General features: G+C 46.2%; 1 protein-coding gene and 1 pseudogene across 4 annotated transcripts in view; one reads left to right on the top strand and one right to left on the bottom strand.

Annotated features, from left to right (window-relative positions):
- Positions 1-21,716, top strand: part of STS (steroid sulfatase) — a 177,593-nt gene that overhangs the window by 20,521 nt on the left and 135,356 nt on the right. The window lies entirely within an intron of this gene.
- Positions 17,981-18,394, bottom strand: LOC118888709 (annotated as a pseudogene).

Raw genomic sequence — 21,716 nt, forward strand, 5'->3', positions numbered from 1 at the left:
ATAGAAGATGATGATATGTAGTAATGGGCCAGCTGCACAGTAGATCCTGAGGTTCCAGGCCCGGTCCAGGTAAAGAGATGACCCTCCCACGAACGCCGTATTGCTCTGGTCCCAGTTGCCTGATTTGCATTGAGATGCGAGTTCCTCTAGTTAATGCCCTAAGGACCAAGCCTTGGTCTTTACAATCCATCTTGGAGAATGAGTCTCTGCTTGCTAGTCTTTGACTGACTGCATCATGCCCTAGTCCTAGGGTAGAATTTTCCACCAACCCTCTCTCCACTGGGCTCTCCTCTGCAGAGTCCAAAGTGAGGAGGTGTGCCCAGTTTTATCTTGAGGGTTCCTTTGGTGGTCACCATGGTGAGAAGGATGTCAAACATCACCTAGGTTCCACCTTGAACAGTTTCATTACTATGCCTCCACGAGGCTTAATAAAACAAAGCCCCTGCTTCTCCTGACCTCAGAGCACAGTGGTTTACATAGTTCTATCAAGTGCAATCTTTTCACTTCCATTCTCTAAAGTTAGCCCAAAAGGAGCCTTTATTTATGTTCTAGCCACTGTGTCCTGGTCCATTATCTTGTGAATAACCTGGCCTGGAACGCAGCAGAAGAGAGAGCCAATGCTCCAGGCTGGTTATGTAGTTTTCCAAGGTTGCACGGCTAGCTTGGGACCTGACTCCCAAGTCCTCCTTCCACTTACTAAGATAAATCCTTCTGGGGGATTTTTTTTTTTAAACATCTTTATTGGAGTATAATTGCTTTACAATGGTGTGTTAGTTTCTGCTTTATAACAAAGTGAATCAGCTATGCATATACATATATCCCCATATCTGCAGGGCTTTCCTATGCCTACTTTCTGGAAAGTTTTTATCATAAATGGGTGTTGAATTTTGTCAAAAGCTTTTTCTGCATCTGTTGAGATGATCATACAGTTTTTCTCCTTCAGTTTGTTAATGTGGTGTATCACATTGATTGATTTGCGTATATTGAAGAATCCTTGCATTCCTCGGATAAACCCCACTTGATCATGGTGTATGATCCTTCTAATGTGCTGTTGGATTCTGTTTGCTAGTATTTTGTTGAGGATTTTTGCATCTATGTTCAGCAGTGATATTGGCCTGCAGTTTTCTTTTTATGTGACATCTTTGTCTGGTTTTGGTTTCAGGGTGATGGTGGCCTCGCAGAATGGCTTTGGGAGTGTTCCTCCCTCTGCTATATTTTGGAAGAGTTTGAGAAGGATAGGTGTTAGCTCTTCTCTACATGTTTGATAGAATTCGCCTGTGAAGCCATCTGGTCCTGGGCTTTTGTTTGTTGGAAGATTTTTAATCACAGTTTCAATTTCAGTGCTTGTGATTGGTCTGTTTATATTTTCTGTTTCTTCCTGGTTCAATCTCCGAGGGTTGTGCTTTTCTAAGAATTTGTCCATTTCTTCCAGGTTGTCCATTTTATTGGCACATAATTGCTTGTAGTAGTCTCTCATGATCCTTTGTATTTCTGCAGTGTCAGTTGTTACTTCTCCTTTTTCATTTCTAATTCTATTGATTTGAGTCCTCTCCCTTTTTATCTTGATGAGTCTGGCTAATGGTTTATCAATTTTGTTTATTTTCTCATAGAACCAGCTTTTAGTTTTATTGATCTTTGCTATTGTTTCCTTCATTTCTTTTTCATTTATTTCTGATTTTTATGATTTCTTTCCTTCTGCTAGCCTTGAGTTTTTTCTTTTTTTTTTTTTGTTCTTCTTTCTCTAATTGCTTTAGGTGTAAGGTTAGGTTGTTTATTTGAGATGTTTCCCAGGGGAATATTTACGGTAGCATGGTAATGTGTCAGCTGAGGGGCGAATACGTAAGGTCCTGGAGGAACCTTCAAAGTAGGCAGTGTGGAACCCCGTGGGCTCTGTGATCCAGCAGCAAGGGTATAAAAGAAGAAGAGGAGGGGGCTTGTGAAGAGGTTTCTTTGGCATTAGCCCCGTGCCCCTCCCTGTGGAGGGGTGGGCTTTTTGCTTCACCCCAGCCCTGTGAGGCTTCAGCGAGACCCCTTAGAGAGGGTGAGACCTCATTCTGCATCTCTGGTGCCCCAAGGGCCTGACTCCTGCCTGAGTTTCCAGGGAGGGGGCTGTGCTGGTAGAGGCTGGGCTTCCCAAGGCTCTCAGAGATGCACGGCCAGCTGACCTCGGTGGCCCATGGGGACCCGCCGGGAGGGAGTCTTGCCGCCATTTGGACTTCTGCTCCTGGGGGGTGGGGGGGACTCCAGCTGAGAAGGAGCCGCAGCCACGCCCCTCCCCCAGTCTCAGGACTTGTCGATGGGGAGGAATCCAGCTGGGACAGGTCGTGTGAACTCGTAGGAATGCACTTCAGAGAGAGGGTCAGCCCTTCCAGTGGCCTGAAGCCATCTCTGGACAGTACCAGCCGCAGGGGAATGATCTGCCCCTTTGACCTTATCTTTCCCTCTACATTCCTTGCTGGGAGGGACCGGAGAGCAACCAGAGGCGCAGTGAGTGATCCATGAAGACACCAGAAGCTCTTTCCTCATCCTCTCCCTTCCCAGACCACCAAAACCACGCCTCCGCTCACCGTGACTTACCCTGGAATTAAACCTGCAGCTTTGGAGTTGCACTAGGCGTTGAGTTTGGGGCTTTAAAGCATTCAGTGACCAGAAGCATCCTCGGACTGGAATTTTGGCCCCTGATACTGTGAACCATCCTCCAACGAGTAAGTTTTATAGAGACATCTCGCCCCCCTTAAAACCAAATGTCACCTTTTGATGATGTCAGAGTCACGCTTATTCAGGTTAAAATAGTTTTTCAGGTGTCACCATACTATCATCCTGGGTTTCCATGAAGAACGGGAACTATGTCAGCAGCTGCTACATTATGTATTAATTATGTGAGTGCCTGCCAAGAGCCAGAGGCACACAAAATAATTAAAACTGAGGAAGGTTTTATTTATAGACATGGAAAACAAAGGTGGAGATTTAATCTTTACTTTTTTTTTTTTAAACTTAAACAAAACGAAATAATGATGGATGAGAGGGGACAGGCCAAAAGAGAAATGCTGACAATTGTCTTTCCCGGGGTACACGTGTCCCCTAGACGAGTGGGCTGAGGCATCGGGGCTCACTTCCTCTGTACTGCTTTCCGCCCGCCAGGCTCAGGGCTGCCCGGCCGACTTCCTCACCCTGGGTGTTGGCCGGGAATGCCTTCCTCGGGGCTCTGTGTGCCGCGTGCCAGGGGAGCGAGACACGTGATAGTCAGGGATGCAGGGCTGTTGTGCTGCGGGCTGGGCACAGGTCGTCCGGAACGCAGCCCCAGCTGCGCACAGCCTCACCCGCGCCCCAGTGCCTCCCAGTGGGGGAGCAGTGGTCCCCACGTGCGACGCCCACCTCCCCACTGCTTTCCAGCACCCCCAGCTTCTCCGCCCACACGTGTGCACCTGCCACACCTGCCTGCTGTGCACAGCGGCGTGGACACTCCCGTGCACACGCGAGATGCTCTGAGTAAATGTCCGCTTTTTTTCCCCCTTCCACTTCAAGGTGCCAGCAGGAAAAGAAAGATCACGGTGCAGTATTCAGAAATGATAGACGTGTCCGTCTGATTACTGCCAAGGTGTGACTGATCATTTCAGGAAGCCCAGCTCCCCTCTGATTTATAGATGAGGCACTAGGGGCCTGAGGGAGGACCACATGGAGAAACAGGCGGTTAAGTAACTTTTTTATGAGAGCTTCCGGTTATCCGGAATGATGACTTTACAGCCAGTGATATAAGTCCATATAACTTTCCCGGGCTGTCCAATGACTATTCAAAGCCCGGGAGCTCTTGGCTGGGGTGCTGTCCAGTGCAGTCAGTGGGAAAGCTGTGTGAGGTCCCTGCGGTCAAGGCACCTTCTCTGTGTGCCAGAGAATGGCTCTGTCTGAAAGCCTCATGAGTTGGTGAGTTGGATTCTTTTTGTTGTTGTTGTTTCTGGGAATGGTTACTTTGTCTATAGGTCCCTGTTTTGTTCCTTTTCTGGAATAGTTAAATAATACATGGGGTAAGAGTTAATTACATAAGTCCAAGGGCCAAGTGTTAGCTATGGGCAGATAGAGTTTTGAATTATCTGGTGTGGGACTAATGAAAGTATGTGTTTTATCTGGAGTGTTACCTTTAAAAAAAAAAAATCTGTAAAACCACCTGCAACAATTTATCTGATATGTATTCACTTGTTTGTTTGCTCCGGAAGGAGGAGGTCTTGTGGGAGAGGAAAGCAGTTGCCTAATAGCCTTTATTTGTTTCTTTCTGGATGAAATTCATACTTTGAAAACACCGGTGGGTAAAAACAAGAAACCTAAGAGGAAGTGAGTAAAGAGGTGCGCTTCGTGCTGTAGCTTGACTCAAAAGAGAAATTGGGTCCATTAACCGTACCTATCAAAATATTAGAACCACTGCTTCTGAGTTGGATGCAAGGAATATGAATAAGAAGTATTTGCCATCAAATGTATTCCATGAAAGACGAGTGTCGTTCTCAGCTAAGTACTTGCTGCTTTTCCAAAACATAATTTTGAGAAGGAGTTAATAGCAGTTCCACTTTTTTTTTTTTAACCTTTTTTCCATGTCACATCTTTCTTTTCTTTTTTTTCATACTTAGGAATTTGGTGTTTATTTATTTTTGGCTGCGTTGGGTCTTCGTTGCTGCCTGCAGTCTTTCTCTAGTTGCGGCGAGCGGGGGCTACTTTTCCTTGCAGTACGTGGGCTTCTCATTGCGGTGGCTTCTCTTGTTGCTGAGCACCGGCTCTAGGCACGCGGGCTTAAGTAGTTGGGGCACGTGGGCTCAGTAGTTGTGGTGTGGGCTCTAGAGCGCAGGCTCAGTAGTTGTGGAGCACGGGCTTAGTTGCTCCGCGGCATGTGGGATCTTCCTGGACCAGGGCTTGAACCCGTGTTCCCTGCATTGGCAGGCAGATTCTTAACCGCTGTGCCACCAGGGGAGTCCCACACATGTTTATTTTCTGTTCTAAATATACAGGTTCAAAGTCTGGCATGAGCCACTTGAATCTGTGTCCTGAAAAATGACAACCAGATTTCCTACCTACTTGAGAGGCGTGTACGTCTATCACTGAGTGTGTCCTCAGCACCATGGCTTCCACCACTCCTTGTGGCTGCACTGGCTGTGTTTTCGGATGTGCTGTTTATTATTCCAGTGTTTGGCTATGTAGACAGGGTTTGGCTTCTGTATAAAGGAGCTGGGTTAAACAGGGAATGAGTCTGTGGTTCAGAAATCAACCTGTCCATTCTGCAAATGTACGTCAATTACAGAAAAATCAGCATCTGGTACAGTGTGTCCTTTGCAATGCATGCCATACATAATCTACCTGTTATGAACCAGCCAAATATATTATTTTTTTCCCCCAGAGATAGATGCTCAGAAATGGATGTAACCCCCGTTCAGCCTCACCCTCCGTGTTTCCCTTGTGAATGAATGATCGGAATGAATTAAGATGTCTAGTTCTTGCTTACTTTACTTCTTATCCAGATATCAACAGATTTCCTGTCTACATCAGTTTTGTCCTTTGTGCTTACCCTTGCAGATTGAATGAGGGCTGATAGAAACAATTGCCATCCAAGATGATGTTACTAAAAATGGTGAAACTATTTTATTGAAAGATTACTCCGCGACGTGGTTATTTGCCATAGGGCACTCTGTGCGTTCACTAAACCCATGGCAATACCTGACAGATTATTCCTATGAATTGGTGTCTCCAGGGTCATTCATATTTCCCAACTGAGATATTGCCCCATATTCATTTATAATGAGATTTTAATATAACAACAGATGCCATCAGGATTCAGAACTGTAAAAGCTTTCACTGCATGAGAAAAAAAAAAAAAGATATAAAGTCTCCCTCTATTTGTATTTAAAAGCTAAACAGTAAATGTCAGGCATCCCTTAAAAGGCTGGATGAAACAGGCATTAAAAGTTTGTGGGTAAAAATCCTAAGCAGTGTTCTCCAGACCAGTTGCCACCTCTGTTGTTTTCTTTGCTTCTTGTCTTCTGATTAAAATCCCCCCCTCGTTTGGATATTAACCTTGTAAAACTCGATCAGTCAGTGAACCCTTACCTAGCACCCCTGGGCTCCAGGTAAACAAAGGTGTAGCAGTGATGAAACACAAGCGCAGTCTCACCTCCAAGGCTGTCCAAGATGGAAAACAAAACTTGGGAAATGCTGCAAGTGCCAGTGTCAGGGATCATTAAATGCCTATCATGAGCAGGAAGTGCAGGGAAAGACACACTGCTGGGCTCAGCTAGGGCAGCCGGCTTGACTGTCAATTCTGGTAGAAAGCCTGCAGGTGAGACCGAATGGGTCCCGGGTCCAGTGTTCCTCTTTAGTGGTTCCAGGATGGGGGGCTGTCTTGTCTACAGATAGATGGAGAGTTGGGGTGGGGGGGGTCTCCTTTACAGTTAATTTGTCTACCCCAGGGTTTCTCAGCTGCAACACAGGAAGACGCTTTGCTGTAGGGACTGACCTGTGCGTGGAGGATATTTAGGATCCACCTGCTAGATGCCAGTATCAACCCCCCTCCCAAATGTGACAACCAAACATGTCTCCAGCTGTTGCCCCATGTCCCTTCAGCTCCAGATGACAACCACTGACCTACAATAAGCATTTAAAATGCACAAGGCACTATTTACAATAGCCAAGACATGCAAGCAACCCAAGTGCCCATCAACAGACGGTTGGGTAAATAAGATGTGGTACATACATGCAATGGAATATTACCCAGCCATAAAAAAGAATAAAATATTGCCATTTGCAGCCACATGGTTGGACCTAGAGTGTCTTATGCTTAGTGAAGTAAGTCAGACAGAGAAAGACAAATACTCTATGATATCACATGTATGTGGAATCTCAAAAATAATACAAATGAATGCACATGCAAAACAGAAGCAGACACAGGAAACAAACTTAAGGTTACTAAAGGGGAGAGGGACGGGGGAGGGACAAATTGGGGGTATGGGATTAACAGATACAGACTATATAAAATAGATAAGCAACAAGATTTACTGTATAGCACAGGGAATTACAGCCATTCTCTTGTAATAACCTGTAATGGAATATAATCTGCAAAAACCCTGAATCACTATGCTCTGCACCTGAAATTAACACAACGTTGTAAGTCCACTATACTTCCTAAAATAATAGAATAAAATGTATCGGGCAGAGCTTTGCGGTGGAGCAGGGTTCCTCGGCCTGGGCACTGCAGTGCTGACTTTTGGGGCCGCGTCATGCTTTGACGTGGGAACGTCCTGTGCACCGTAGGGGGTTGAGAACACCTCCGCCCTGGTCCAAACATTGCCGAAGGCTTCCTGGGGAGGCAGGGCATCCTCTGCTTAGAACCTCTGAACTGGAGACAGGAAGGGGCCCCTGGAGGCCTGACGGAAGCGGGAAGAGGGCCCCTGTGTCCTGTTCGCAGCCCTTCCCCCAGGTTTCCTGGCAGCTCCTCACTTCTGCTGGAGGATGCCCCAGCTTGTCTGAACTGAGTCACTGGGCCGGGGTTTCCTGGGTCCCTACCTGCCACCTCTGTCACAGATGAGGAGACTGTGGGGTTATGTGAGTTCACGGGATTGGCCAAGATACTCTTCAGGGTAGGCGGGCTTTGCCAGGGCCCGACTTCTTCAACTGCTTCTCTACAAAGCCCTGCCTTCCGATCCACAGCCCTTTGTCTGTAACCAGAAGGAAAAGAAAAAGATTGGAAGCCCAGTGTTCGCCAGCCACGCTTGTTCTGAACCAAGGAATGTAAAACTGATGTAACGTTGAATAGTCTTTCTTTAGCCGACAGAATGCAAGTATTCATCGTGTTTATCGCTGCGGAACCTTTAATATGTGTGATTGCAGGTTGCTTTCTAAAACTTTGCTCAAGGTATATGGATTACATGATATATTTGAAGATATAGTATGTGTGTGTGTGTGTGTGTGTATATATATATGAAGGTAATGGTGAATATATACATATATAGATATCTATATATATGAAGGTAATGGTGAACATATACACGTATAGATGTATTACATCTATATATATGAAGGTAATGGTGAACATATACACGTATAGATGTATTACATCTATATGTATGAAGGTAATGGGGAACATATACACGTATAGATGTATTACATCTATATGTATGAAGGTAATGGGGAACATATACACGTATAGATGTATTACATCTATATGTATGAAGGTAATGGTGAACATATACACGTATAGATGTATTACATCTATATGTATGAAGGTAATGGTGGATATATACATATGTATTCCAGTTTTATTGCATGACAAATTTATAGATATTCCAGTTTAACTCAGATATCGTTGACCTTAACATTGTATACCTTTCAGATGTACAACACAATGATTTGCTATGCCATGTGTATTGTCAAATGATCACCACCATAATTTTAGTGAATATCCATCACCTCCCATGGTTACAAATTTTGGTTGTTTCAGTTGCTAAATGGTGTGTGTGACAGAATGAATGCTTTCAGTGTAGAAAACTACTGTGTCTGTTATGAGTGCCAAAAGCCGTCCTGAAGGCAGCTCAGTGTTGGAGGGGGTCTTTGAATCCTTTTAACAAATTAGTTTTGATTTCTATTTTAAAGCCATTACTTTCTAAAATCCAAAGAATTCTGAGCTCTGAAACACACCTAGCCACACTTGTTTGTGTTTTTTTGAGACTGAGGCCTTGGGGTTGTAATTGCCAGCAGGGCAGGGTTCATTTTTAGCACGTGGTGACCTTGAACATCAGATGGTGTTTGCACTCTGTGGGGTTTTTTTTTTTTCCATTTACTGTATCATCGCATGCTCTCTTATACCCTCAGAAGCAGCTTCTGCTGCTTAAAACCTCGTGACCTTTCTGCACCGTCCAAGCTTTGCAATAATGTGAAAACACTCAGAAACCTAAATGCAGCCAGAAGAGTGGGGCAGAACGACTTTGCCTTTTGGACCCTGTGCTCAGAGCTTCTGTGCCCCGTGTGCTCAGGGGGCAGCTTCTCCCCCGCCTGTGCACCTGAAAGGCAAAGAACCCCTAACTCAAATGAACTGTGTGGGTTATGAGGGCCCAGCCTGGTATTCTGTGGCCTGGAAGTACTAAACTGATAGGCACGTGTTGACTTTGAAAAGGCCAGCTATGTGATTCCGTTAAAAAAAAAAAAGTACCAAGTCCATTTCTGGTTAATTAAGAAGAAGGGAAAATTGTCGTTCGGCGAGCAAGCGTGTATGCCTCTGGGTCAGAATTTCCCAGCCTGGGCACAGTTGATCTGTGGGCCTGGGGAATTCTTTGTCGTGGGATGGGTCTTGTGCATCGTGGGATGTTCAGGCGCATCCTTGGACACCATCCAGGAGATGCCAATAGCACCTGCTCTGTTGTGAGAACCAGCATGACTCCAGACACCACTAACATCTCGGGGGAGGGGGTGAGGGGCGGGCGTTGGGGAGGGGCTGCAGAGTCACCCCTCGTTGACAGCCACCGGGCTAGAAAAAGCATTTAGGAGTTAGTAAGACAGAGCTTGGACTGAAAGCACGATGCTCCACCTTGGCACGAATGATACCTGGGGCCGGATCGCTCCGTTGTTGGCAGTGCATTGTGGGATATTCATGTGCATCCTTGGCTGCTACCCACTGGCTGCCAGTGGGTGGAAGGTCACAGCTTGTGAGCACAGCTGTGTTGCTTGTGGAGCAACGCCCGCAAGCTGTGACAACCAAAAATGTGTCCAGACAGGGCCACCTGTCCCCCGGAAGACAAAGTCACTGGGGCTTGACAGTCGTTGGTCTAGGCGGATCTTACATTACAGGTGGGAAAAAATAAATCTGTTTTCTATAGGTAGTGTTGGGGCCAAGAGTTTTCCTGCCCCACCATCTTTTCACCCATCCCATGGGTGACACATCCAAAGGGGTGTCGAAAGCCATGTGCCTTCCTGGGCATTCCAGGTCATGTCACATCATTGACATCTCCTGAGGCAGACTCACCACGGTCGGCAGCACGCAGTGGAGTCCAGGAACTTCTAATTGCAAATGAGTCCAGGTGAGGAGTTCATTAATCAAGGAGGCGATGGTCATAACTGTCTAGAGCTAGAGGGTGCACACTCAGGTTTTTTTGGTTGGAAGTGACAGAAACTCAATGCCCCCTCACTCAAACCCAGAAAGGGATTTTTCAGTTGCACAGATGGGAGGGAGGCTCACAGAGTCAGAGGAAGAGCCCCAGGAACCAGGACCATTGGCCTTAAGGAGCTGAAAATTCTTTGCAAGTCCAATTGACATGACTTGTCGCTACTGTCCGTGGCTGCTGGTGGAGGGGACCACTGTACTTGAGAGTTGCTGGTTTTGCATCCTGGTTAAATGCAGTGGTGTTATTACCGTTTTATGTACATTTGGGAGTGGATGTTGTGATAGTTATCCGTCACTGGATACAAATTACCGCACATTTAAGGGCTTAGAACAACATCCATTGATTATCTCCGTGTCTGTGGGTCAGGTGTCTCCGCATGGCTTACCTGGCTCGTCTGCTCACGACGGTCTTTACAAGCCTGCAAAATATTGGCCACAGTCGTATTATCACCTGAAAGCTTGGGATCCCCTTGTAAGCTCATTCAACACGTTGGCGGAATCTAGTTCCCTGTGGTTGTAGGACTGGGACCCTCAGCTCCTAGGGGCCACCCCTCCCTATAGGCATTTCACTCCATGACTGTTTCTTCCATCCAGGCCAGGAGGATTGCAAATCCTCTGCTTGGAGTCTGTTTCCGAGGGATCACCTGATTAGGCCAGGCCCACCCACTTCAGTCTCCTCGTTGAGTCCCACAAAGTCAGTTGATTAGGGACCTCAATCATATTCCTTCACTTTTGCCAAGTCCTACATCTCAGGCCCCCCTCACACACACACACATCCTCAAGAGGAGAGAATCACACAAAGATGTGGGTACCAGGAGGTGGGAGCCATGGAGGCTATCTTAGAATCCTGCCTATAACAGATGCCTTTTTGTGGCAGGACTTGGGAGCCTAAATAGGATTTGGAAAATAGGTCTCTCTGGACAGCCCTTGCCTCCTTACACCCAGTAGACCCTAGTGACATCCTTCTTCCATGATCCTAGCTACCAGGTCAGCTCTCCCCTCCCCCCAGCCCCATTCAGTCCAGCCAGGCCTTACAGCGGAAAGTGTTCTCTTATTGGTTGGACGTTATCACTCCACTGCTGTCCGTGTAGTCCTTCCTTCTGTCCTTATGCAGAAGGTTCATTGGACCCGAGTCTATGGTCCCTGGGCCAGGCTGGTGGGTCCAGATCGTCACCAGCGGTGACCTACAGTCCTGTTTGCGTTCACAGTGGGGGGTTGGCATTTGTCCAAATCTCAGTTTGAGGCTGGAACATGACGCTAGTGAAATCAGAAGATTTGGTGGTGTTTTTTTTTAAAAGTAAACTTCAGCTTGATGTTTCTTTTTTAATGCTTTTATTCAAAAACTTGGGGTAAAATTCAACAAATTGCATATTAACCGTTTTAAAGTGTGTAATTCAGAGGCATTTAGTATATCCAGCCACTTTGTTCAACTGGTACCTCTCTCTAGTTCTAGAAGTGGTTCATTATTCCCCCCACCAAAACCCCATACCCTTTATCAGTGCCCCCCAAACCCAACTTCCTTTCCCTTTAGCCTCTACCACTAATCTCCTTTCTGTGTCTGTGGATTCACCTATTCTGGACATTTCCTGTAAATGGGATCACACGATATGTGGCCTTTTGGGTCTGGCTTCGCTCGCTGAGCGTCGTGTTTTCAAGGCTTGTCCACGTTGTAGAACTCTGTTCCTTTTCATGGCTGAATCCTGCAGCATTTCATGGCTGGACTGCATTTTGTTTATCCGTTTACCTGTTGCTGAGCATGTAGGTTTTCACGTTTCGGCTCCTGTGAGCCATGCTGCCGTGAGCCCCGGGTGTACAGATGTCTTTGAGAGTGTGGTTCCACTTCTTTCGGGTGTACACACAGAAGCGGTCTGGCCAAGTCACGTGGCCAGTCTATGTTTCGCTTTCTGATCAACTGCCGTGCTGTTTTCCACCTCCAGGTTTAACCTCTCTTCATCGTCGGGGTCCTCGTTTTAGATGGTTGTCTCTGCTGCGGCTGAGCAGCCCCGAGAGGTAAAATTACAGCGTCTCCTGTCAGAATTTGTGTTGAGGAAGATGCAGTTTATCCGTGAGAGAGCGCTTGGCACAGCCTCAGTTTGTATCATGAGCGTTTGTAAAACTTGTTTCTGTCTGGCCGGCAGCCTGTTGGGAAAGGTGGGACAGCAGAGGCTCAGCTGGAATACAAGGAGGCGGGGGGGCCCAGAAACCAGTCACCTGAAACACAGGGTCACATGGTCCCAAGGTCACGGAAGGAGGCCCCTGGGGTCCAGAGAGGCCATCAAACCTGTCCTGGCGGCTGGAGATGGGCTTGAAAATCCGTAGGGGCGATTCCTGGTCCCGTTGGGAGTTGCCGTTGGGCGGGGCTGCTGGTGTTCCAGATGGTGGCAGGGATCCCAGGAGTCTCGGAGTTGTTGAGTTGAATCTGCTCCCCAGCTTGAAATGGGCCACGGAGCCGGGAGTAAACGGGGTCTTCTGGGACCCTCCCTCCACCTGCCTGTTCTCCATCACACGTCACCTACCTCTCTCCTGCGTCCTGGCCTCCCTCTCCTCTCCACCCACAAAGTGTTACCCCCGTCCCAGCCTGCCTTGGTCTGGGGACAGAACTGGGTGTCCTGAGGTCCAGGGGATGGAACCAATGGCCCATCACCTTATGAAGATTCAAATTCCAGTTAGATCAGGAACCTTTCTCTCTGGGTTGACTGCACTAATTTCCATCTCTCTTCCAACCCCATTTCCTCACCCTCAACACATACAGTTGTGTCCAGTGGACACATTACGAGATTAGGGATTTTATCAAACACAGTAGTGTGAAAGCGGCTAAGTGACTACTTACAAATTATTTTCAGCAAAAAAGAGTGCTCCTGGCCACTGCCCAAGCATTCATTAGGACATGAAGCCTCCTAGGGTACAATGGTGTGTGTGGAATATACGTGGTGCCTGATTATATATTCCATAAGAGCCATTGGAAGAATCAATATGGTGACTCCAGATGGCCTTCTTTAAAGAATTGCATAAATGCCATACATTCCCAGCTACCTTTGAACATAGCTGCCACTGAAGTTTTCAAATGGAATGTCTGTTCCCGTGATTTTTTTCACTTCTGCATCTTTTAAGCTGAATGAACCTTGTGCATAAAGTTATACTTTGAGTATGATTATTTTTTTTTGGTTCCAATAGTGAGCTAATTAGAGAGGCTAGTGTCATTTAGACCTGTGATAACTACATAGCAGGGATATTGGGAATCCTTTCTGTGGCCCTTTTGTATTTTCCTACCAATGTAACAGTTGGTTATTTACCAATTTGCTTGGAGTGCTGCCCACAACTTGTTTGTTTTTCAGTAAGACTTTAAGGATTTCCTTCTTCACCAAACCTGTAGTCCCCTATTGCATCAGTGCTGTCCCAGGAGAATTTTCCCTGCAGCACATAATTAACTACATTCTCAGCTTCATCATCATCTCTTGCAGGAAACACTTCTGCTTTTCCTGCAAAGATGCTCGGTGCTGCTTCTTCCTGGGATGCTGGAAGAACAAAAATTCATGAAATGAATTTGTCTCCACGTAGTTGAAAACCAAAACGGATAAGCCATTGCTACGTTCATAAAAACATGTTTAACAAATAGGGCTCACTGTCTGTTTTCCATGTATTATACGGTAATCATTGGATTTAAGTAAATTTGATTGGAAAGAATTAGCATCCACCCTTGGCAGCCTTTCAGTGATAAAAATATGCCTTGAATTAAAAACTTGGACAATTCCATGGAAATAATGTTGAAGATACTGCTGTCTTTGGAGATCTTACTAAAAATCATGACTTTGGACGATCCATGAAGCCTAAGAGTATCGGGTACTCATTTAAAACAGGGGCAATGAAAAGCATCCTGCTTGCCCCCCAGAACCCCGTGTACCTTTGAGCCACCATGCCTGCACCGTGTGCAGAGTCTAGAAGCCTCATGAAGCCAGTCGTTGGTAACTCTGGCCCTGAGCCACTGCCCTGGGCCATTCCCCACACTCCGTCCCGTTACACAGTTTACTCTGTGGGTCAAACCCTGTTTGCTTTTCTGTCTTGTTTCTGCCCACACATTGTTGACCTTTCCTGAGACCTTAGCTTCTCTCAGCCGTGCTGGTTCCACATCCTGGTGGGCTGCCTCAGACAGACGCTGGGGAAGGTCCTCCCAAGAGGACGTGTCCCTGCCAGGAACATCAGGAGACAGGCCAGTCACACACACACACGTTCACGTTTAGCAGAAAGAGAGAAAAAGAATAAAACGTGTAAAAGTCCAACCACCTTATTCAATTTACAGTGGCACACAAGGGCACTCTGTTCTAAATTTACATGTATACTTTTTAAATTCAGTCTGTGTTATTTTTCTTTAAATGATGTAACGCCTGTTTACAAATTTTTTGAGGAGTATTTTATGTATTTTGAAATTCACCCACTTGCACCATTCAGTGGTTTGCATTAAATTACCAAGTTGTGCGATCATCACCATAAATCAGTTTTAGAACGTTTTCATCACCCCAGTGAGATCCTTTATGCCCATTTCTTTTCATCCCCACTCCCACCCCGTGCCTGAAGATGTTTTTAAGAAGTCATATTTTTCTCAGTTTCATCATATTTCTTGGAACCCTGTGATTATTGCCCTCGGGGATGTTGACAATCATCAGATTATATCATTCTGCTACATGACCCTATAATCCTTGTCTTACAAGGTCCCAGAGCTAATCGCTCAAGCATGAGGAAATAAAACTTAGGTGTTCTGTACATCTCCATGCCCCTCGCTGCATGGAATGCTTGTCTTTTGTCTGCCTTCACACTAAATCATCTGACCTTCTTCTGCCATTTTCGCCGTTTTCTCCTAACTGCTTGAAATTATGGTCATTTCCAAAGGAAAGGTATATGGACCAATACTTAGGTCCTTAAGACTGATTTCCCTTATAAGCAAGTCAGTGTCTGTCAATGAGATGATCATTGCTTGTATATCTCAGACTGCTATCATTTGAACAAATGCACAGTTGTTTCAAAAGGCACAGCTAATTGTAGGAGTAAGGGAAATGCACTGAATATGGGCAACTTACACAGTTGTAAATAAAATCAAAACTTGAAATCTGGACATGGGAGCATGCTAGGGTATTATTTGGTAAGGATTTTCAAAAGAGAGAAAATACCGGGCTTCCCTGGTGGCGCAGTGGTTGAGAATCTGCCTGCCAATGCAGGGGACACGGGTTCGAGCCCTGGTCTGGGAAGATCCCACATGCCGCGGAGTGACTAGGCCCGTGAGCCACAACTACTGAGCCTGCGCGCCTGGAGCCTGTGCTCCGCAACAAGAGAGGCCGCAATAGTGAGAGGCCCGCGCACCGCGATGAAGAGTGGCCCCCGCTCGCCGCAACTGGAGAAAGCCCTCACACAGAAATGAAGACCGAACACAGCCAAAAATAAATAAATAAATTAAAAAAAAAAAAAAGAGAGAGAGAAAATACCAAGTGATATAATTTGCAATTATACAATAGACCTCCCAGGCCTGGTCCAGGTAGTGAATAATGAGTTCTTACCTATAGATAATGAAATTGGCACAGAAGCCTGATCTTCTGGTGATCTGGGACTTCAGCTCCTGGACATTGGCTGGAAGTCTTGCCCAGCTAAAAGCTTAATATCTGATAAACCCTCTTCTTTCTGGAAACTTTATCCCACAGATAAAATATTGCCCTGAAATTGACTGTGATAAACCAGGAAGAATTGGTTGGTGGAGCGAAGTGATAGAAATCCTCAGAAGGAAGTGACCTCTTTTAAAATCTGTAATAGTAAATGGCCAACACGTGCCCTGGGGTTTAGAGTCGTTCAGATAAAAATAGATAATATCTCCTCGCCAGGGACTCTGAAAAAGGAATGACTCAAGCATTAAAATGGACTCAGACATGAACGTCTGCCATTGCAATCACAAATCCGTAAAGGGTCCAGCGGAGGAGGGAGAAAGCAAGAAATCGGCGTAGCAAAATAGGGTTTCCCTCTAATGAGCCCAGACTTTGAAAGGGAGTATTCGGGAGGTTGGGAAAGGGCAGAGAATCACGAAATGAATGGCTTCAGTTCTCCATCATGTCAGGAAGACCAAAAACCCCAAACAAAATACTCACCTGGTGCTCTAGTTCCCAAGCCTACCTGGGCAATTTCCGTGCCCTTGGACGGGACAGCATGCCCACTGCATCAGACCTAATCCTTAGGAAGGTAAAAATCCATTTAAACAGCACCTGTATTTTCAAAGTTCTGAAGCCGTACCGGCGGACGTCGCAGAGCCCCACCTGGAATTGGCCCTATTCGCTTTATGTATCTGACTCCAGATGGTGCTGATACGTTTCTTGGAGACCATCGCGTGGAAATGCTCACCTGGTCCACTGCACAATGTTGACTCACATCCTGGGCTGTGCCTTCGGGATTGCTTATTGTTTGATCTACTCATACGAGCTAAGACCCCTTTTGCATTACCCGGCGTTTTAGATCCAAACCCCTTCTGGGGTCCCCCAAAGTCGCAGCCTCACAGACTCTCATGGGTAGCAGGAAACTGTGCTACCTCTGAAACTCTGAAAAGTCTACACAAACAGGCAAACTAACTAATTGACTGGCCAGCCAATGGGTGTTGACAAATTGGACTCAACTCTCTCCCTTTAATCCTTAGACTTGCCCTAGATTTTAGGCTGCCTCAGTGATCCCTTCTGGCTTCCCAAAGCCACCTTCTTAATCAATACTCTTTATCCCATCAGGTCCCCGTCACAGACTTTCATCTATACCTCTATCTAACTGGCTTGGCGTCTCCTGGATCTTCTTTCCCAAGGTCACCTTTGACCGTCTTACTGCCAGTTCCAGTATCTTTTCCTTTGCGATGATTCCCGCTTCTGGTTCTTTGCATACCTTTCAGCATGCTCTTTCTGAGCTGCTTTCACTGGTTCTTTTTCCCACCTCTGCCCCTGGAAGTTTCAGTTTACTCACGCTTATGTCTTATGCCCTTTTTTTCTTCTGTTTCCCCTCGGTGGGCAATCTCACCCACAGCCATGGCATCAAATGTCATCCTTAGTCCCGTTTCCTAATCCGCTATCCTGTGCTCTGCTTTCTCCCCTCATTCTAGTATCCAGGGAGACAATACTGGTATCATGAGTGATGGTAGGTACCGTTCCAGATACAAAACCTGTATCCCAATCCCACCTTTTCTACATACAAGCTGAGCTGGTAAAAACTTCTGTAAATGTCAGTTTCCCCTTCTGTAAAATGGGAAGGAATAGTAGATGATAGATAATTTAGGTTAATATAGATAATACATATTTACAGTATCAGGATCATAGGTAATATATAGTCACAGTATTAGTATAATGCCTAGCACATTGGTAGCCCTTAGTAATTGATGATGGCGATGATATTTTATTGTCTTTTTCCTGTGACATGAGCTACAAATATTTTCCAAACTAGGCATATGCAAAATTCAACCTTTAGCTTCTCTTTTCCAAATCTCTGTACCTTCAGTACATCTCCTCCATGTTCTAGAAGCATTCATGTCCATCCTGCCATTCCCTTATCCAGTTAGTCATCCATCTGGCTGGCTTAGTTTCTGAAGTACCTCTCTGACCCCATGGCCACCATCTGCCGATGGTGATCTTAGGAGTTTCACTGCAATGCACTATTTGGATGCATCCAATAAGGGGGGCGTTTGGGCACTATAGCCCTTTCTGTGGCGAAAGTTCACAATTTTCTTTCCATCTTCCCATCTTGCTTCTCCACTCACCCTCAAATTCTGTACTTACCTGGCCCTTTGTTCTTTTTCTTAGAAACAGTATTCATGTTTATTAAACACATTTTTAAAGTATTATTAAATGTTTAACTTTCGTGAGCTTCAAGGTTTACTTTTCTTCCCAGTTCTGCATAACTGAACTTGCAAATCTGCCAACTCCCACTGAAATGACTCCACTCTGGATTCTAAGGCGTCAATTTCTTGCAGATTTTTCTTTGCTTCTTCTAACATTTCTCCCGTTTCTTCTTGAGAGTGACTGATGAAAACACAGGGAGACCAATCTGATACGGTATCACTAAGCAGTCATCATCTGCAAGCATGATGTTCTCACAAGCATCTTTGAAGTTTTGGAGTTGTTTCTTTCTTCACTTCTGTTTCTTCCTTCAGCTCTGTGATTCTACTTATATTCTGTGCAAATTTTTTTTTTTTTTTAATCTCCTGTTGCTCCTCAAAGTCACATTGGTGTCTTCTGCACCTACCCTTTTTATGGTGGCCGCCATCTTGGGTGGTTCTTTGTTCTTTAACTTTATCTCCATTCCATCCAGAATGTTCCTTGAAAGTGGATGTTGTATTGGCACTTTAGAATCATTTCTATGTTTCCTGGCAACTCCCTGATCAATCTTGTCCCAAAGGCACTCACCCTTGGCCCTTTGGCCAATATCCCATTGATACCAAGATTTCACATTGTCCCTGAAGCACTTGAAAGGATTTTATATCCTGGAGTGATCTCCATGGTAAGAGCCAGGATGCCAGGGATGCCTTTTGTGCCAAGTGGAAGAAGGTGAGGGTGGAAACCCAAGCAGCATGTTTTTGGAGCAGAGCATAAATGGAAGTTGAAAATCTGTTAACAGATTTCCTTAGAGTGCATCCCTTCCCCACATACCCATGCCCCCGCAAGTCTTTGTGTCTTCCTAGGAGTCGGTGAGCCCCAGTTGGAAGACTCGTGACCTGGATTATTGGATTCACCTCCTCCCTGGTCTCATTTTCTGCAAAACTTCATTCGATCAAAATTTACCCGTTTTGCCTCTGTGAGAGTAATTTGCTCACAATGTGTCTCCATTTTCTTTGAAAACCTACCTAGTCTGAGTTTGGAAGAAACTCTTGCTTTTGGCCTTCAGATGCTTCCAAACTCTGTTTCCGTTTGACTCATTGAGCCTCACCTTTCACATCGCCTCCGTAAACATTCCATTGCAGGGAGGCCGGCTAGTTTTCTGTGGGCACATCACTTAGCTATTTCTGTGTTCAGCTCATTAATAGCCAGTTGCGTTGCTTGCTAAAATGAAATTATTATAGAAATAATAATATTTATGTGTCCCCTAACAAATAGTGTGAACATTAACTTTTCCTGCCGCCTCATCCCGCATTGATTTTACACAGCAGAAACTTTTCTCCTCAGGTCACTGTACTTGGGACAGTTCAGCGACATCTGATAGACCAGAGAGAGATGGAGGGTTACGGTGCAGTAAACACATTCCTTCTGTCGACATAAAACACTGATACAAAATCAGAATGTTCATTATCGTGGGGCATTAGCAAAAAAATAAAGTTTTGCCCTTTCAGTTTTTTAATACCCACAAGAGCTTCAACTCTGAGAGGCAGTAATTCTGTTCAGTGATGTAGCGCTTTTAAACTGAGCTTAATTGGGGGGGAGAACTGTTTTGCTGTCGGCACAAAGAAGGGAATCGCAGCTCCCACCAGGCTCTCCTACCCTGCGTGCTCCCTACGAGTGCCAAGTGCCACAGAGACATCACATGGTTACGTGACCCCAGTTCAGTTCATCAGGTTTCCTCCGGCTGTTGCCTCTGGTCTTACTCTCTTGAGATAAAACTTTCTGCTTTCTTGACCGACTTCTCAAGAAGGTCATAGTTAGCTTTCTCAAGTCCTTGCCCTCTGGTGTTCTCTCTGTTCACTAGATCTGTCTGAATGGTGTTGTGACCTCTTTGGTTTCTAAAACCAACTGGGGGTGAAACACCAGGAAACGGCATTGTTCACACTTGTGAAAGTCATTTCCTAGCAAGTGCCGGCACCTGATATGAGTTGCCCTCTGCTGCCACGGTTGGCCACATGTCAACGGGTAGGAATATTCACCCTGTGGGGAAGCAAGTGATGCCACGTGGGTAGCCAAAACGGGGTCTGGAAGGAGACCTGGGAGTCTGCTGCAGTGTCAGCTGCCTTCCTGTGTGACCCTTGGGTCAGGCACTCACCTTTCCCAGGGCTCCATCCTCTCACCTGTAGATTGAGGGTCTTTGGATTTTAATTCCTGGACTCTATAGAGTCCGGCCCTTTGGTTTGAGCCAAAACACCCATATTCTGCAGAGTTCCCAGGCTACAATTTGAGATCAAATATCCTGAGCTGTAAAACCAAAACCGGGGGTTAATTTAATGAATGTGACTGCACTTTGAGGTAGGGGGTGGTAATCGAGTATTAGGTCATTTATCAAAGTCTTCCCCTAAGGGAGCTGGCACATTCCATAAATCCCCCCAGCTACCCTAGATTAATAATTTTACACTGAAAGCAAGTAATCATGAATCTGCCTCTAAACCTCGTCTTTAAATCCACGCTCAAAAGTTGACAGACTGTCCTCCTGAGTCAGACGCCACTTATCAGCCTGTATACGGTCAGGCCACTCAGTATGGCTGTTCTCTTGTTCTCTGTGTGTCCCCTGCTTGACCAACCCCTGCTTTGCCTACACCCTGCTCACAGGACCGTGCTTGGCCCCTGCCCCTTAGGCCAGAGCTGCCCCACCTGTTAGTTTATTAAAGGGAGACATCTGCCCTCGTGATGATTGTTAACCTGAGGGGCTGTGGGCTGCTAGTTTCCCTGGTAACGGATGAGCCCACCTGATGTTTATCCCCCCTATAAATGGTAGCCTCCTTCTCCCCCGCCGGTTGCGGAGATTGTTGCCATGTCCTGTGTGTTCTCTGCTGTACACAGCGGGGGTGTTGCTCCAGGACCCTTTGCTTCTGACGTGTAAGTTCCCCCATCCAGTAAACCATCGGTGCCGCTGTCGCGCTTTCTTCCGTCTCGCAGCTGGGTAGCGACAAAGCTTGCGGGGTGCAGCCCCACAGCCCGTGACCGGCAAGGAAAGCCCAAAGCTGGCGCTTCTCACTCATGGCCTGCTTCTCAATGCCCTAACTCAAGCCCATCTCTGTAGAGAAAGGCAGCTGTAGCGTCCACTAAGGAACCCTTCATGGTTTAGTCGGCAGGGCCAGTATATCTGCCAACCCAAGGGTGTGGGACTCTATTCCGTGGGCAGACAACAAAACAGAAGTGGTGTTGGCCGTTGATGCTTTGAAAATTCTACACACATCAGTTCAATAAGTTATCACGGTTAGCATAAAATGTTAAGACTTTGAAGACTGGTCTGCCAGCTGCCGGGTCCCAAGGTAAAGTGAAGCCCCATTTCACGATGAAGCGGTCATCGTGAAAATGCCAATTAATATGGTGAGGTCATGCCAAGAACGGTTAAGGGTGAGGAATATGAGGGATGCTGTTTGAGGGAACCGTGACCTTCCCTGAGGTGTTGACATAAACACCCCAAGGACGTGTCCTGAGCAAGAACGGGACTCTGCCAAGCCCACTGGAGTGTAAGGGTACAGGTGTCTGACCTGTGGCCATCGGCCATTAGTGGAGTGCCCAGCCCACCACCTGACCGTCACCGTCAGACACCTGGAAAAACGCGAGCACACCCGGACATCATGGCACATTCCGGCTGTTTACTGACTTACCGCTGGCCTTGCAAGTCCAAGGCCATTTTGGGAACCTCGTTGTCATGGCCGAGATGAAGTTTGTTTGTCCTATGAGTTGGTGCTATGTGGATG

The sequence above is a fragment of the Balaenoptera musculus genome, chromosome X (genome assembly GCF_009873245.2).
Source record: "Balaenoptera musculus isolate JJ_BM4_2016_0621 chromosome X, mBalMus1.pri.v3, whole genome shotgun sequence".
Lineage (NCBI taxonomy): Eukaryota > Metazoa > Chordata > Mammalia > Artiodactyla > Balaenopteridae > Balaenoptera > Balaenoptera musculus.